This window comes from Squalius cephalus, assembly GCF_949319135.1.
Source record: "Squalius cephalus genome assembly, contig: scaffold_54, whole genome shotgun sequence".
Taxonomy (NCBI): Eukaryota; Metazoa; Chordata; class Actinopteri; order Cypriniformes; family Leuciscidae; genus Squalius; species Squalius cephalus.
This window is the reverse complement of record NW_027645834.1, coordinates 56613-74981: the sequence shown is the minus strand read 5'-3', so window position 1 is coordinate 74981 and position 18369 is coordinate 56613.

The following is an 18369-nucleotide window of genomic DNA, read 5'->3' as shown; positions in this document are numbered from 1 at the left end:
GTGATATTGCTTTAAAAAATGTAAAAAAAATTTTTTTTAATTATTTATTGTTTTAGGGTGGTTGCTAGGGAGCTCTTAGTGGTTGCTAGGGTGCTGAAACTGGTTGCTAGGGTGTGGCTATGAAGATTTTAGGCCATTACTTATTGGTTCCTTGATAATATAAATCCTCTGAGGGAGAGAGAGAGGGAGAGATGCAGGGGTGTCAGGCCCTTTGGAGTCTGTGTGTGTGAAAACGGCAGTTGGGATTCAAATTTTTTTAGAATGCCTAATGTAGTCAATGGGTCAATGGGACTTTTTTGGCCGCTTTTTCGTCCGCTGTGCGAACATCGTACACCCGATCGCTTAGAAAAGTCATACCACACCTCTCCTCAATGAGCCGGTCGATTTGATGCCTCACTCAGGGGTCTGAGACAAACGGTGCGGGGCGCATTACGCGCCAAACTTTGTCCAGAATAATAAGAAGAATAATAATAATAAGTATGGAGGATAACAATAGTGATGCTTTGCTTTCAGCAAGCACCACTAATAAGTATGCAAGAGAACACTAATGATGCCTTGCTTTCAGCAAGCACCATTAATAAGTATGAGCAATAACAATAGTGATGCCTTGCTTTCAGCAAGCACCACTAATAATAAGAATAATAAGTATGAGCAATAACAATAGTGATGCCTTGCTTTCAGCAAGCACCACTAATAACTAGAATGTACATTTCCTGAAGAAAATGTGAAGTGGTGCTTGCAGTGGCAAAACTCACCACTCGGTTGCTAGGGTGTTGTACATGATTGCATACGAGCCAACAACCATGTCTGTACGATGTTGTGGAGCTAAAATATGGCTTCTATATGTTGCAATATGGTTGCTAGGTGGCTCTAAATGGTTGCTAGGGTGTGAATACACAGTTACCATCGTGATATTTACAGACTGTTTTACAACTGAAACTAATGAGCCAACCCCCATCTCTATACAATATTCTGATGCAGAGATATACGTTTTGCTAAATGGTTGCTAGGGTACGCTATTTGGTTGCTAGCGAGTGGCTTGGCAGCTGCCAATCATGAAACTCCAAAGGCTTCTTGTCACTATGAATGATATAAACCAACTCCCATGCCTCTGTGACATTCAGAATGGAAGATATGCCTCTTTGGATTTTGGTTGCTAGGGTACTCTGTTTGGTTGCTATGGAGTTACTTGGCAGCTGCCAATGATGCAATTCCAAAGGCTTCTTGTCACTATGAATGATATAAACCAACTCCCATGCCTCTGTGACTTTCAGAATGGAAGATATCCCTCTTTGTAATTTGGTTGCTAGGGTACTCTGTTTGGTTGCTAGGGAGTGTCTTGGCAGCTGTCAATCATGAAACTCAAAGGCTGCTTGTCAATATGAATGATATAAACCAACTCCCATGCCACTGTGACATTCAGAATGGAAGATATCCCTCTTTGGATTTTGGTTGCTAGGGTACTCTGTTTGGTTGCTAGGGAGTGGCTTGTCAGCTGCCAATCATGAAACTCCAAAGGCTGCTTGTCAGTATGAATGATATAAACCAACTCCCATGCCTCTGCGACATTCAGAATGGAAGATATCCCTCTTTGGATTTTGGTTACTAGGGTACTCTATTTGGTTGCTATGGAGTGGCTTGGCAGCTGCGAATCATGAAACTCCAAAGGCTGCTTGTCAGTATGAATGATATAAACCAACTCCCATACCTGTGACATTCAGAATGGAAGATATCCCTCTTTGGATTTTGGTTGCTAGGGTAATCTGTTTGGTTGCTATGGAGTTGCTTTGCAGCTGCCAATGATGAAACTGCAAACTGTTTTTGTCAGTATGAATGATATAAACCAACTCCCATGCCTCTGCGACATTCAGAATGGAAGATATCCCTCTTTGGATTTTGGTTACTAGGGTACTCTATTTGGTTGCTATGGAGTGGCTTGGCAGCTGCGAATCATGAAACTCCAAAGGCTGCTTGTCAGTATGAATGATATAAACCAACTCCCATACCTGTGTGACATTCAGAATGGAAGATATCCCTCTTTGGATTTTGGTTGCTAGGGTAATCTGTTTGGTTGCTATGGAGTTGCTTTGCAGCTGCCAATGATGAAACTGCAAACTGTTTTTGTCAGTATGAATGATATAAACCAACTCCCATGCCTCTGTGACATTCAGAATGGAAGATATGCCTCTTTGTATTTTGGTTGCTAGGGTACTCTGTTGGTTGCTAGGGAGTGGCTTGGCAGCTGCCAATCATGAAACTCCAAAGGCTGCTTGTCAGTATGAATGATATAAACCAACTCCCATCTCTATACGATGTTCTGATACAGAGATATTCGTTTTGCTAAACGGTTGCTAGGGTACTCTGTTTGGTTGCTAGGGAGTGGCTTGGCAGTTGCCAATGATGAAACTGCAAAGGCTTCTTGTCACTATGAATGATATAAACCAACTCTCATTTCTCTGTGACATTCAGATTGGAAGATATCCCTCTTTGGATTTTGGTTGCTAAGGTGCTCGACAATGGTTGCTAGGGAGGGGCTTGGAAGTGTTGAGGTGATTCATGATTGGCTGTTTACTGCTCCGAGTCAAATGAGACCACCCCCATGTTTCTATGACAATTCAGTCTGGAGATATCTCTTTGAACTCTTTCAATGGAAGTCTATATAACTTGTTGCTAAGGGGCTCTAAATGGTTGCTAGGGCGTGGCTTGATAGCTTCACAATGATCCTGAGAGACTGATTGGTCGTCTGAGTAAAATGAGCCCTCCCCCTTGTCTCTATGACACTGTGATCCAGAGCTACGTTCAATACAAAGTCCCTATGCAATTTACCATAGTAGGAAAAGCATGTGTGTTTCACGGGACGTTCCTTCCCCATAGTAAGTCAATGGGGCAACTTTGGGCATCTCCTGCCCCCCAGGGGTGCAACTTTTACCCCATTGTGAGGTATGTTCTTACAGAGCCTGTCAGCCTCTTCAAATGTGGCAAATCACACATTTCTGCGAAATCCTCGCTCAGAGCTACGTGTGGTCAAAGTTCGTCGCAATGTTAAGTCAATGGGACTTTTTTGGGCGCTTTTTCGCCCCTGGGGCGAACACCGCACCCCCGATCGCTTATAAAAGTCATAGCACACCTCTCCATAATGAGCCGGTCGATTTGACACCTCATTCATGGGTCTGAGACCAACGGTGCGGGGCGAGTTACGCGCCAAACTTTGTCCAGAATAATAATAATAACTAGAATGTACATTTCCTGAAGAAAATGTGAAGTGGTGCTTGCAGTGGCAAAACTCGCCACTCGGTTGCTAAAGTGCGTTTAGCTAGTTTTTAGCAAGATTATAACAAAATGATCATCATGCTAGCATTATAAGCATGTGACTAACATAATGCTAGCATGTTGCTAGCATGATGCTAATATGATTAGCATGTTGTTAGCATCATGCTAGCATGTTTTTAGCAAAAGCTAACGTGAATGTAGCTAGCATGATTAGCATGTTGTTAGCATGATGGTAGCATTTTTTAACAAGATGCTAACATGAATAGCATGTTTGCTAGCATGTTTGTAGCAAGAAGCTAGCATGATTAGCATGTAGCTAGTATCATGCTAACATTATTAGCATGTTGCTAGCATCATGTTAGCATGATTAGCATGTAGCTAGCATGATGCTAGCTTGTTTTACCACGTTGCTAGCATGGTTTACCATGATTTACCATAGTTTACCATGATTTACCACAATTTACCATAGTTTACCAGATTTACTATAGTATACCATGATTTACCATGTTCAAGTATGATTTACTATGATTCTAGCATGATTTGCCATAGTTTTACCATGATTTACCACGATTTACTATAGTTTACCATGATTTACTATAGTATACCATGATTTACCATGTTCAAGTATGATTTACTGATTCTAGCATGATTTACCATAGTTTACCATGATTTACCATAGTTTACCATGATTTACCACAATTTACTATAGTTTACCATGATTTACTATAGTATACCATGATTTACCATGTTCAAGTATGATTTACTGATTCTAGCATGATTTACCATAGTTTACCATGATTTACCACGATTTACCACGATTTACCACGATTTACTATAGTATACCATGATTTACCATGTTGAAGTATGATTTACTGATTCTAGCATGATTTACCATAGTTTACCATGATTTACCATAGTTTACCATGATTTACCACGATTTACCATAGTTTAACATGATTTACTATAGTATACCATGATATACCATGTTCAAGTATGATTTACTGATTCTAGCATGATTTACCATAGTTTACCATGATTTACCATAGTTTACCACGATTTACCATGATTTACTATAGTTTACCATGATTTACTATAGTATACCATGATTTACCATGTTCAAGTATGATTTACTGATTCTAGCATGATTTACCATAGTTTACCATGATTTACAACGATTTACCATAGTTTACCATGATTTACTATAGTATACCATGATATACCATGTTCAAGTATGATTTACTGATTCTAGCATGATTTATCAGTTTACCATGATTTACCAGTTTACCATGATTTACCACGATTTTCTATAGTTTACCATGATTTACTATAGTATACCATGATTTACCATGTTCAAGTATGATTTACTATGATTCTAGCATGATTTACCATAGTTTACCATGATTTACCATAGTTTACTATGATTTACTATAGTATACCATGCTTTACCATGTTTTAGTATGATTTACTATGATTCTAGGATGATTTACCATAGTTTACCATGATTTAGTCAAAAGAGCCAAGTCCCATCTCTATACTATGTTTTGATGCAGAGATATACGTTTTGTTAAACGGTTGCTAGGGTACTCTTTTTGGTTGTTATGGAGTTGCTTGACAGCTGCCAATGATGAAACTGCAAAGGCTTCTTGACACTTTGAATGATATAAACCAACTCCCATGCCTCTGTGACATTCAGAATGGAAGATATCCGTCTTTGGATTTTGGTTGCTAAGGTGCTCGACAATGGTTGCTAGGGAGGGGCTAGGAAGTGTTGAGGTGATTCATGATTGGCTGTTTGCTGCCCCGAGTCAAATGAGACCACCCCCATGTTTCTATGACAATTCAGTCCTGAGATATCCCTTTGATCTCTTTCAATGGAAGTCTATGGGACTTGTTGCTAAGGTTCTCTAAATGGTTGCTAGGGCGTGGCTTGATAGCTTCACAATGATCCTGAGAGACTGATTGGTCATCTGAGTAAGATGAGCCCTCCCCCTTGTCTCTATGACACTGTGATCCAGAGCTACGTTCATTACAAAATCCCTATGCAATTTACCATAGTAGGAAAAGCATGTGTGTTTCACATTCCTTCCACATAGTAAGTCAATGGGGCAACTTTGGGCAGCTCCTGCCCCCCAGGGGTGCAACTTTTACCCCATTGTGAGGTATGTTCTTACAGAGCCTGTCAGCCTCTTCAAATGTGGCAAATCACACGTTTCTGCAAAATCCTCGCTAAGAGCTATGAGTGCTCAAAGTTCGTCGCAATGTTAAGTCAATGGAACTTTTTGGGGCGCTTTTTCGCCCCTGGGGCGAACACCGCACCCCCGATCGCTTATAAAAGTCATAGCACACCTCTCCTCAATAAGCCGGTCGATTTGACACCTCATTCATGGGTCTGTGACAAACGGTGCGGGGCGAGTTACGCGCCAAACTTTTGTCCAGAACAATAAGAAGAAGAAGAAGAATAAGTATGAGCAATAACAATAGTGATGCCTTGCTTTCAGCAAGCACCACTAATAATAATAATAAGAATAACTAGAATGTACATTTCCTGAAGAAAATGTGAAGTGGTGCTTGCAGTGGCAAAATTCGCCACTGGGCAGATGCTAACACAATTAACATGTTGTGATACCATGATATACCACGTTTTAGCATTATTTACCACGATTTACCATGATTCTAAGATGATTTACTACGATTTACCACATTCCAGCATGATTTACTATGATTAACATGTTGTTAGAATGATGCTAGCATGATTAGCATGTTGTTAACATGATTAGCATCTTGGTCGCATGATGCTAGCATGATTAGCATGTTGCTAGCATGCTTTTAACAAGATGCTAGCATGATTAGCATTTTGCTAGCATATTTTTAGCTTGATGCTAACATGATTAACATGTTGCTAGCATTATTAGCATGTTGCTAGCATTATGCTAGCTTGATTAGCATGTTGCTAGCTTGATTAGCATGTTGGTAGCATGATGCTAGCATGCTTTTAACAAGATGCTAGCATGATTAGCATTTTGCTAGCATATTTTTAGCTTGATGCTAACATGATTAACATGTTGCTAGCAATATGCTAGCTTGATTAGCATGTTGCTAGCATTATTAGCATGTTGCTAGCATTATGCTAGCTTGATTAGCATTATGCTAGCTTGATTAATATGATGCTAGCTTGATTAGCATGTTGGTAGCATGATGCTAGCATGCTTTTAACAAGATGCTAGCATGATTAGCATTTTGCTAGCATGTTTTTAGCTAGATGCTAACATGATTAGCATGTTGCTAGCATGATGCTAGCTTGATTAGTATGTTGCTAGCATGGTGCTAGCTTGATTAACATGTTGGTAGCATAATGCTAGCATGATTAACATGTTGCTAGCATGATGCTAGCATTATTAGCATGTTGCTAGCATGTTTTTAGCAAGATGCTGTTGCCAGGTGGTTGCTAGGGTGTTCTGGGTGGTTGCTATGGTGTTCTTGGTGGTTGCTAGGGTGTTGCTAGGGTATTCTAAGTGGTTGCTATGGTGTTGCTAGGTGGTTGCTAGGGTATTCTGGGTGGTTGCCATGGAGTTGCTAGGCGGTTGCTAGGGTATTCTGGGTGGTTGCTGTGGTGTTGCTAGGCGGTTGCTAGGGTGTTCTGGGTGGTTGCTATAGTGTTCTGGGTGGTTGCTAGGCGGTTGCTAGGGTGTTCTGGGTGGTTGCTAGGCGGTTGCTAGAGGGTTCAGGGTGGTTGCTAGGCAGTTGCTAGGGTGTTCTGGGTGGTTGCGAGTGCCTTCAGTACGGCACTCGGCCTGCGGCCTCGTGCCTATGGCCGAATAGGCACAAGCATGGAGCGATTTCGCAAGGCCACGAGTGTAATATTGCTTTAAAAAAAAAAAAAAAAGCAATTGCTAGGGTGTTCTGGGTGGTTGCGAGTGCCTTTGCTAGAGGGTTCAGGGTGGTTGCTAGGCAGTTGCTAGGGTATTCTTGGTGGTTGCTAGGGTGTTGCTAGGCAGTTGCTAGGGTATTCTGGGTGGATGCTAGGCATTGCTAGGCAGTTGCTAGGGTGTTCTGGGTGGTTGCTAGACAGTTGCTAGGGTGTTCTGGGTGGTTGCTAGGCAGTTGCTAGGTGTTCTGGGTGGTTGCTAGGCAGTTGCTAGGGTGTTCTGGGTGGTTGCGAGTGCCTTCAGTACGGCACTCGGCCTGCGGCCTCGTGCCTATGGCCGAATAGGCACAAGCATGGAGCGATTTCGCAAGGCCACGAGTGTAATATTGCTTTAAAAAAAAAAAAAAAAGCAATTGCTAGGGTGTTCTGTGTGGTTGCGAGTGCCTTCAGTACGGCACTCGGCCTGCGGCCTCGTGCCTATGGCCGAATAGGCACAAGCATGGAGCGATATTGCAAGGCCACGAGTGTAATATTGCTTTAAAAAATACAAAAAAATGTAAAAAACATTTTTTTTGGGTTTAGGGTGGTTGCTAGGGAGCTCTTAGTGGTTGCTAGGGTGCTGTAACTGGTTGCTAGGGTGTGGCTAAGAATATTTTAGGCCATTACTTATTGGTTGCTTGATAATATAAATCCTCTGAGGGAGAGAGAGAGGGAGAGATGCAGGGCTGTCAGGCCCTTTGGAGTCTGTGTGTGTGTGAAAACGGCAGTTGGGATTCAAATGTTTTTAGAACTCCCCATGTTAAGTCAATGGGACTTTTTTGGACGTTTTTTTGTCCGCTGTGCGAACATCGTACACCCGATCGCTTAGAAAAGATATAGCACACCTCTCCTAAATGAGCCGGTCGATTTGACACCTCACTCAGGGGTCTGAGACAAACGGTGTGGGGCGAGTTACGCGCCAAACTTTTGTCCAGAATAAGTATGAACAATAACAATAGTGTTGCTTTGAAAAGCACCACTAATAAGTATGAGCAATAACAATAGTGATGCCTTGCTTTCAGCAAGCACCACTAATAATAAGAATAATAAGTATGAGCAATAACAATAGTGATGCCTTGCTTTCAGCAAGCACCACTAATAATAAGTATGAGCAATAACAATAGTGATGCCTTGCTTTCAGCAAGCACCACTAATAATAAGAATAATAAGTATGAGCAATAACAATAGTGATGCCTTGCTTTCAGCAAGCACCACTAATAAGAATAATAAGTATGAGCAATAACAATAGTGATGCCTTGCTTTCAGCAAGCACCACTAATAATAAGTATGCAAGAGAACACTAATGATGCCTTGCTTTCAGCAAGCACCATTAATAATAAGTATGCAAGAGAACACTAATGATGCCTTGCTTTCAGCAAGCACCATTAATAATAAGTATGAGCAATAACAATAGTGATGCCTTGCTTTCAGCAAGCACCACTAATAATAAGTATGAGCAATAACAATAGTGATGCTTTTAAAAAAGCACCACTAATAATAAGTATGAGCAATAACAATAGTGATGCTTTCAGCAAGCACCACTAATAATAATAATAAGTTTAAATAGGATTTCAGTAAGTTGGCTCTCTCAAGCCAACTTAATAAGAGCTTATAAGATTCCGATATCTTGATGTCTGCAGTGGCATGTTATTATAACACACTGTCAATGAAATCAAACATGTTGTTCAGTGGTGCAAGAACCATAGAACACAGATACCATAGACAAAGAACAGATTGATAAACTAATACATCAAAAACTAGAATGAAAGGCATACTATATCATGTGCGCAGAACCAGTGTGTATATTAAAATTAGAACCAGTGTGGATTAGCTGAGAAGAACATATTGTTCTATGCAGGGACGTCACTAGGATTGAAAGATGGGGGGGGGCTTAGCCCCCAGGGTATTTGTAACTTGCGTTTATAGAAAATCTTACAGTGAATTTGAGTAAAAATGTTAAATGTTATGGTGCATGGTACAATTTCTGGTAAGCTACGCTTTTTTATTATTTCAATTCAGTTATTGTGATTTGATTTAATATTGACTCATTTGGATAAATATTAGGTACTCAAGATAGGCGTTAATTTTTCTCAAGAAAAAAACTCACCTATTGCTGTAAACAGACAGCCCTATCAGCTGGGACTGGGAGTATTATTTAAGGTTAAAAATAACTCAAATTAAATATAACGCGTTTTTTTTTTATTATAATAACAACTTTAAGTACAAATATAATAAATATGTAATATAGAACACATATTTAGCTAAATACTCTCTATAGCTCTTTTGCGTGAGAGTTGGCAGCTCTGTTGTAGGCTTCTTCTGTCCAACTTCCGACTTTTCGGCTATTCTTTGTAGCTGGATATATATCATATGTTGCGTCTAAATATGAATGAGGATACTGTTATTGATAAATCGAATTGTTATTGTTGTTCTTATTATCATTTAGGGGGGCTTAGGAACATTTTGGGGTAGCTTCAGCCCCCCTAAAATAGGCCTAACGACGTCCCTGGTTCTATGGTTAGGGAACCAGTGTGAATTTTATTGAGGGGATCTAAGTCCATTCACTGGAAAGGCTCCAGGTCTAAAGGAAGCAAGATAGATCTAAATCCTCATTTAGACCTAGAGGCTCCAGTGTGTCCACTGTATGGATCCAGAGAGTAGGGCTATGGGATGGCTAATTGAAGACACGCCCCCCTCACACACCTGTGTGTACTTTAAAACAGTGGTTGATTACACTTCAGGAAAATAAAAAATTGCAACATCTTATGGCCTAGCCGTGAACGGTGGGGTCGCATTAGAATGCCTCCTCTACTAAAAACTCTCTCAACTGGGGCAGAAGAGGCAGGAACAGAGAGAACTTTCAAGGCAACATTGTGTAGATTGGGGAAACGCTCTTTGTTTTTTGACCAAAAGGTCAGTGCATCACAGTCACAGTCATTTATGCTGTCTAGGTACTTGCTTATTTGTGCATTAATGCTCGAGTTCTGAGTTGTGCTACGTTGCAACTTTAAAAAGCCTTGTAGCATGAAAGAAGACGCTGATGTTTCAGGGGCGGCGGTGAGTCACTATGCGATTCTTCTGTGTCTTCTGCGTCTTCTGCTATCGGTGCTGCAGTTGCATCTCTGTCTACCTCTGTGATCAAAAGGTCTGGAAAAAGGTACACACACACACACACACACACACACACAAGACAAGATTAGACAGGATGCTGCTAGTGACAATATAAAAACAATGACCGTAATAATAGCAACATCAATAATAATAATAATAATAATAATAATATAGACACCTGTTAATGATTTTTTAAGGTCATCTCTGAACCTCTTCAGTGCTGGACCGGTTTCACCATTTTGGACATCTAAATCTACCCAACCCAATCCAAACTGGGGGTGAAGCATGGCGGCAAGAAAGTAGATGGGATGGTTAATTGGTTGCTCAGGATCTCCCTCATCCATGTTGATCCTTCAGATAATTCCTGAGAACCTCTTCTCTAAAGACTTTTTCATTGCTCTGACTATTGTCACAATCTGCGGCAGGTGCAATTCCATCTTGATGAGATGCGTCCGTAAGTCCAGAACGGTGGGGACCACCATGCTGATGGTAACTCCAGTGTCTCCTTCGGTGAGGTCTGTTGCCTCAGAAAATGGCTCAAGCAAAGCACAAAGGTCGTTCAGCTGAGCCCATTCTCGGGTTGAAAACACTAAATTTTCTGTGTCACTGCACATTTCTGTGATGGCCCGGTGGTCAAGTGTGGTAAGAGCCTTTAAACCTCTGAGGTCGGCAAACGCGCCCCCGCGTTTTGCTGGATTTTCTTCACATTGTAGAACTATAAACTTAAATTACTCCGTCATTTATGGTCACACAGAAAAAATAAATATAAAAAAAGAATCTGTGATATTCCTACTTTTGTATGTGTCCACTTACAATCAAATCAAAACATTGTGCTTTTGTAAAATAAAGAAAATAAACAGGGTGTGCGTTCTGCCTCTCCATCGCGGTGAACTTTTTTTTTCTTGAGCACGTCTATAAACTGAAACAAAACTCAGCGAATACTTGTCACACATTTATGAGCCATATACCTTTATAAACATTTAAGTGTGCACTTTTAAATGATCGGATTCACACTGAAAACAAATATTCTCTGTTTAAGTAATTTGTATAAAACCAACAAGATGTCCAGCTTCTCAAACACTTCCTAATTATTTTTAATTTGAACACGCCCACTCGCGCAAAAGATATTCACATGCAAATCTCCACATGGAACGCGAACGCGCTCATTACCTCAAAAACAAAACACCAAAACACTTCACAAGTCTCTGCTTTTCATCGAGATTGAAAGGCGCACCGTGAGCTTACATTGGATTTAGGCTACCTCAGAAGAAGAAGAACGCGATTTGAAGACAAGAAAGATGTAAGGTAAGAAATTCTTATGTCACGGAGTGACTACTAGGAACCATAATTAACTGAACGAGTTCCCGTGGGGAGACAGTTCCGGCGGGACACCAGGCCGGTTCCGGTGGCCTGTAATGGCTGCCTGGGTTGATGAGCGACAGCTGCAGTGAATTATGAAGTGGCTATTTCAACGTTCGGCGTGCAGCATTGCAAGCAGGCGTGCAGCATTGCAAGCAGGAGTGCAGCATTGCAAGCAGGAGTGCGGGCAGTGCGAGAAAGCGGAAGGGCAGAACGGAGGCAGCGGGCAGCTGGCGAGCTCGGCTTTGGCCGAAGCGGAGGAGAGTGGCATTATGAAAAGATGCTCTGTTGTGCGGCGGTCTGGTGTCCAGTGTGCATGGCGGCTTGAGAAGAGAGAAGCGGCAGTTTGAAGAGGAGAGGTGCAGACAAGCAAAGCGGACTTGATCAAAACTGAGGTATGATAAGACGAGAGGGCAGATCGTACAGGACGGGGAAAGACTGCATGTAAAGAAGAAAGAGCTGGAGATCATTGGTGTGGTTGAACTGTGTTATCTCATCGAACTGATGAGGTTATCTAATGCCTGTAGTGCCCGCTATCCGCCATAGCTCAGTGAAGCCATCTCGGTGTTCAGTGAGTTCTGTTTTGAAGCTTTTCAATGCCAGTTGTGTTCCCATAGTCAACTACCTACACAGCTTGGATGTACAGTTTGTCAGTGGAGCGGAGAGAGTCGGCTGGGACCACGAGAAGAGACCTTATTCACTGTGAGTTGATGTGAGTTGCAGTGCTTAATGTGAAGTGAACACGTGTGATCATTTGAAGTGACTGAATTGTGCACTGGTGTGGAAACTGTAATCTTATGTCTGCCCGTTCCCCAGTTGACTACTCGTGGGTTTCGAAGGTCAAACTGAAATTAATTAACTGCTGTGTGTTGAGCATATGCTGTACAGGAATGCAGCTCCATCCTGTCTGAGTTGAAGAGGATTTATGAGAGACCCTGATACCCGCCGCTGCATTCTGCCATTGCCGCCCTGTGGTAAGAAGACTCAGTGTAACTGTTGGATTCTGTACGCACTATTGTTGTACTATGAACAGAGAAAGAGATCCTGATATCCGCCGCTGCATGCTGCCATTGCCGCCCTGTGGTAAGAAGACTCAGTGTAACTGTTGGATTCTGTACACACTATTGTTCTATGAACAGAGAAAGAGATCCTGATATCCGCCGCTGCATGCTGCCATTGCCGCCCTGTGGTAAGAAGACTCAGTGTAACTGTTGGATTCTGTACGCACTATTGTTGTTCTATGAACAGAGAAAGAGATCCTGATATCTGCCGCTGAATGCTGACACTACTGTCCTGTGGAAAGAAGGCCCAGCTGTTGATTGTTGAAACCTGTACTCACCATAGTTGTTCTGTGAACATAGAGAAACTGCTCTTTACCATTGAATGCTGACACTACTGTCCTGTGGAAAGAAGGCCCAGCTGTTGACTGTTGAAACCTGTACTCACCACTGTGGTTCTGTGAACATAGAGAAATTGTCTTCTGCCATTGAATGCTGCCATCACCGCTCTGTGGTAAGAAGACCCAGTTGTTGATTGTTGAAACCTGTACTCACCATTGTTGTTCTGTGAACATAGAGAAACTGCTCTTTACCATTGAATGCTGCCGTCACTGCTCCGTGGTAAGAAGACCCAGTTGTTGATTGTTAAATCCTGTACTCACCACGGTTGTCCTGTGAACGTAGAGAAATTGTCCTCTGCCAGCGGAGGCGGCCGTCACTGTTCTGTGGGGAAGTTACTGTCCGTCACTGCATTACAACTGTCGTCGGCTTGTGGAAGGAGAGTGGCCCCCAGCTAGCGGGTGTGTCTCGTGGAGGGAAGGATAGAGCCCCCCCCCCCGTTTGCCATCTGCGACGGACTACTACATTGCGTCGGATGATCCCCTGCCCTATCCTTCCCCCTATCCCAAAAAGAGGTGACACTCAAATGATTGATGCTGTCCTGTGAGAAGAGTAACCCCCTCCCTTGTTGTCAATTTCCTACCAGTGTCTGTTCCATTACTTACTGCCGGCCGAAGAGGAACTGTTGTTTGAACCCTTACCAGTGTTTGCTCCATTGTCTGCTTCTGCTTGTCCGAAGAGGGATCGTTGTGCGAACTTTCCACGCAGCCTGACGAAGAAAGAGAGGAGGATCAGCCAGTGGATTTTAGTGTGAAGATTGGACTTATTTTAACTAAATAAAATACAAGTTTTTGATAATAATTATCTTGTCTGGTCTTTGGTGTCTCTGGGTAACTCCTCGAGGTGGTACGTTTAGAAGGGGAGGAAAGGCCACCCCAGCCTGTGACACTTACATATTAGTTAGTTATTGTTGCATAAATTTCACATTGCAGTTGAACTGTTGCTAGATATATTGTGAATATTATAATATTTAGACCCGTGTTTACTGTTACTGTGTTTGTGGATATCTGCTCAAACGTAGATATGTATATGGTAACCATAATGTTTTATATTTGATTGCGATCGCGTTTGAATGTATCATATTTGATACATTCGAAAAGCAAAACGCACCAAACGGCTTCATGTTTTTACTATTATCTAATTTCATATCATCATAACGAATGGAAACATTTGAAGTAACATGATAATCAATATATTTTTCTCTAGCTTAGTTGTTACTGAAATATTTTGGAAGATTTATTGGCTGCTATAGGTTATTGTTATTATTATTGTATGCAGCATAGCCTATGCCTACAAGGCACAACAAACCTGGTGTTCATTATATTATATATTATTGGAAACATTTGTGTGTGTGTGTATTCTGTGAATTTTAACCAGAAAAGCTATTTTAACCAGAAAAATCTAAAATGTATTCCTAAAAATCGTGCAGGCCTTTCTCTTGATATCAGTATGTTCACTTTTTTTTTTTTTCAGGGCCCAGATGCCACTCCTGCTGACTCAACATTCACACGAGTCTCTGTACATGAACATGGTAAATTGAAAATCAAACACCTTGGAAATGAAAGGTATGTACAATGTTTTTAGGAAGGGCACAAAGGTCTCTGTCTTTGGATCATTGGTTTCAATGAGTGCTTTTTTGTCATTTGTTGTGTATCTTTGGATTATGTTGTGTTGTAAATAAATCAAACAATCTAAAAGCCATTCTTTTTTAAATCTCCAAATTCTTTGTGCAAGGTTGCTCAGAATGATAGGGCCTGATAGCTCCTAATAGGGCCGTTAGGGGAGGGTCTTTGTCTTTCTCAGGTGTGAAAAGCTTACATATTAATGAGCTCCCACGTAAAGCTTTGTCACACAAAACATGTCGTAAAAATTTTAAATCAATATATTGTCTTATCTGAATGAGCAGTCAGGGTGATTTTCACATAGTTTTAGAGCAAATATTCTAGGCTACGTCATACAATTTTCAAAAGTCTTGTGAAGAAATAATCAGTATGGGTTTCATGACCTTATTTCAGTGAGAATTTTTTTTTGTATTTTCACAAACCATGCATAAATGTCATTATCTCAAAACTACAAACTTTTATACACATGCTGCTGATATATTATTGTAGCAGAGTTTGTGCTGAATACAGTGTAATTAGACTTTAGCCATGATGTTACGATATTTTTAAAAGTCTAGGAGATGTTTCGCAACACTTATTTTATTATTACTGCTGATGGCTGAATAAAGTGGAAGAAACACATGACAGACTCAACTTAAAGAGACAAACTGGATTTTATTGACACAAAGCCGAAGCCACTAGATCCAGTTCTTAGTAATAAGAAAGTGCGCTATGTACAATGTTTAAAGATATAAATGACCAAACAACAATAAAAGGAAAGAGAACCAAAAAGTGGCACCAAAGAAAAGAACAAAATATAACAAAACAATCCTTCTACTAAACCTAACCCTAACCAAAGAAAAAGGTGAAAAGAAAACCGAAATCTTCGGTGCATCCGGCACCTAAATAAACTAACTACTAAAACAAAACATACACAGAGTGGCGCTCACTCTTAACCTAGTGTATCTAACAAATAAACAACACTACGGGCATTATGTATACCGCGGCATACTGACCTGTCGTTCTCTTTCCCAAAGAGCCGTGTTACAGGACCCCATAGCATTGAACTTGGACACACATCGAAACTATTGTCTCTAAGATTGAAACATAACAAGTACTAAAGGTACAGATAAACCGAGCACAAAGCACACAACTCATTCCACTACAAAGAGCAAGACTTCACCATATAACTCATTCCAATACAAAGAGCAAGACTTCACCATATAACTCATTCCAATACAAAGAGCAAGACTTCACTATATGGATCTCAATTCACATTTTAGATAACTCAAACCGCTACACAAGCTCGTGGTGGCTTCAGAGAGAGAGAGCATGAATGAGCACGCCATCCCTTTGAACCAAGCTGGACAACTCTGATTGGCTCTGTCCCGCTAAGCCAGTCACAGCAGCCTGCGAGCCGAGAGCGAGCTAGAAACCGAGAGAGATAATGAGCACAAACAATCAACACATGCAAAACATACTAGCGTGCGCAGACCAGTGAAAACAAGACAAAACACACGTGGAACGTAACACTTCCCCCCTTAAGAATCAACTATATGGGACATCTCAAACACATAGTTGTTCAAATACATACGCTCAAATGCCACCACTGGCAACTCTAGATAGTGCGTCGGCTATCACATTCTCGACACCTTTCTTATGCCTAATTACCAAGTTGTAACCTTGTACAATCAGAGACCAGCGCATCAGACGCTGATTCTGATTATACATACGTGATAAAAAAACTAAAGGGTTATGATCGGTAAACACGGTGATCGGAATGTTACTCGATCCGACATACACATCAAAATATTGAAGTGCCATTAAAAGTGCTAATGCCTCCTTCTCGATCGTCGAATAATTCAACTGATGTTTGTTGAACTTCCATGAAAAATAACAGACCGGATGATCAATTCCATCCTCACCTGTCTGAATCAACACAGCTCCAGAAATGAACAAATGCAGAAATGTCAGAAGCACGACTTGTAAGAGGAACTTGCCAGTAGCCCCTTAACAAGTCTAACTTGCTGACATAACGGGCTGAACCGAGATTGTCGACGCAATCTTCCATGCGCGGTAAAGGGAAACAGTCGGGCACAGTCACCGCATTGATTTTTCGGTAATCAGTACAAAATCGCGCCGTGCCATCGCTCTTCGGCACTAATAAGCATGGAGAACTCCAAGGACTACAGCTGAACTGAGCAAGTCCATGCTCTACTAGATACTCAGCCTCATTTCGCATCACATCTCTTTTCGCAGCATTTACACGGTACGCATGCTGTTTGATCGGAGCAGCATCACCCACATTAATGTCATGCTCCAAAACTGTAGTGCGAGAAGGTACATCGTTAAATAAAGCAGGAAAATCATCAATCAACTGCATAATATCACATCTTTGTTGTTCAGACAAATGCGATACATGAGATGTAAGATCAGATAATACCTCAGAATTCTTCAGTCGAGCACATTGTTGATGGGTGTGACGAAGAACGACTCCATCATCCTCCGGATCAGTAATCTCGACAGCAGCACAAGTGAACACAGGAGATGACACAAGAGACGACACAGGAGATGACACAGGAGCAACGATTTCTTCTGCAAGTGACACATTCTGAACAGCTTCTCTATTGTAAAAAGTCTTTAACATATTCACGTGACACACCCGAGTTTTCCTTTTTCTATCTGGAGTCCCGATGACATAATCTGTAGTACTAAGTTTTCTTACCACCTCGTATGGTCTAGAAAACCGTGCTGATAAAGCAGACCCTACCATAGGCAGCAACACCAACACTTGATCACCCTTATTAAAGGTACGCTGTACAGATTTACAATCGTATTGACCCTTCATCTTACCCTGAGCCACTTCAAGTGACTCTCTTGCCACGGAACAAGCTTGATGCAAGCGCTCACGGAACTTACTCACGTAATCCAGCACGTTCATTTTCGGGCTAGACTCAACAGACAGCAGATTCTCTTTGAGCATTTTCAAAGGTCCTCTGACAGTGTGTCCAAATACTAGTTCAGCAGGACTGAATCCGAGACTCTCCTGAACTGCCTCTCTGATCGCAAATAAAAGTAATGGCACACCCTCATCCCACTCTTTCCCTGTTTCCATACAGTACTTTCTGAGCATCGACTTTAACGTTTGATGGAAACGTTCAAGTGCCCCCTGGCTTTCAGCGTGATAGGCACTTGCGATCCCGTGAGAAACATTTAAACTAGACAACACTTGAGTAAAGATTTTCAACAGAAAATTGGTGCCTTGATCTGTCTGCACAATCTTTGGTAAACCAAACATAGAAAAAAACTTATCAAGTGCTCTAGTTACCACAGGTGCCGTGATTTTTCTCAATGGGATCGCCTTAGGAAATCTAGTTGCAGTACACATCACTGTCAATAGGAATTGGTTACCAGTTTTAGACTTAGGCAACGGACCAACACAATCAACAATAACATGTTCAAACGGCTCTCCTACTACCGGAATAGGGACAAGAGGAGGTAATCTGACAAACGCGACAAGTGCGGCAAAATTGGGTAACATCAGCTTTGATTCTAGGCCAAAAGAAGTGTCTTAAAACTCGGTGATAAGTTTTCTTAATCCCTAAATGTCCTGATAAATCATGATCGTGAGCTAGGGACAAAACATGTTGTCGATAACATGAGGGAATCACGATCTAATACACGCTACTCCATTCAGCATCATCTGCAATATCCGAACACCATTTAC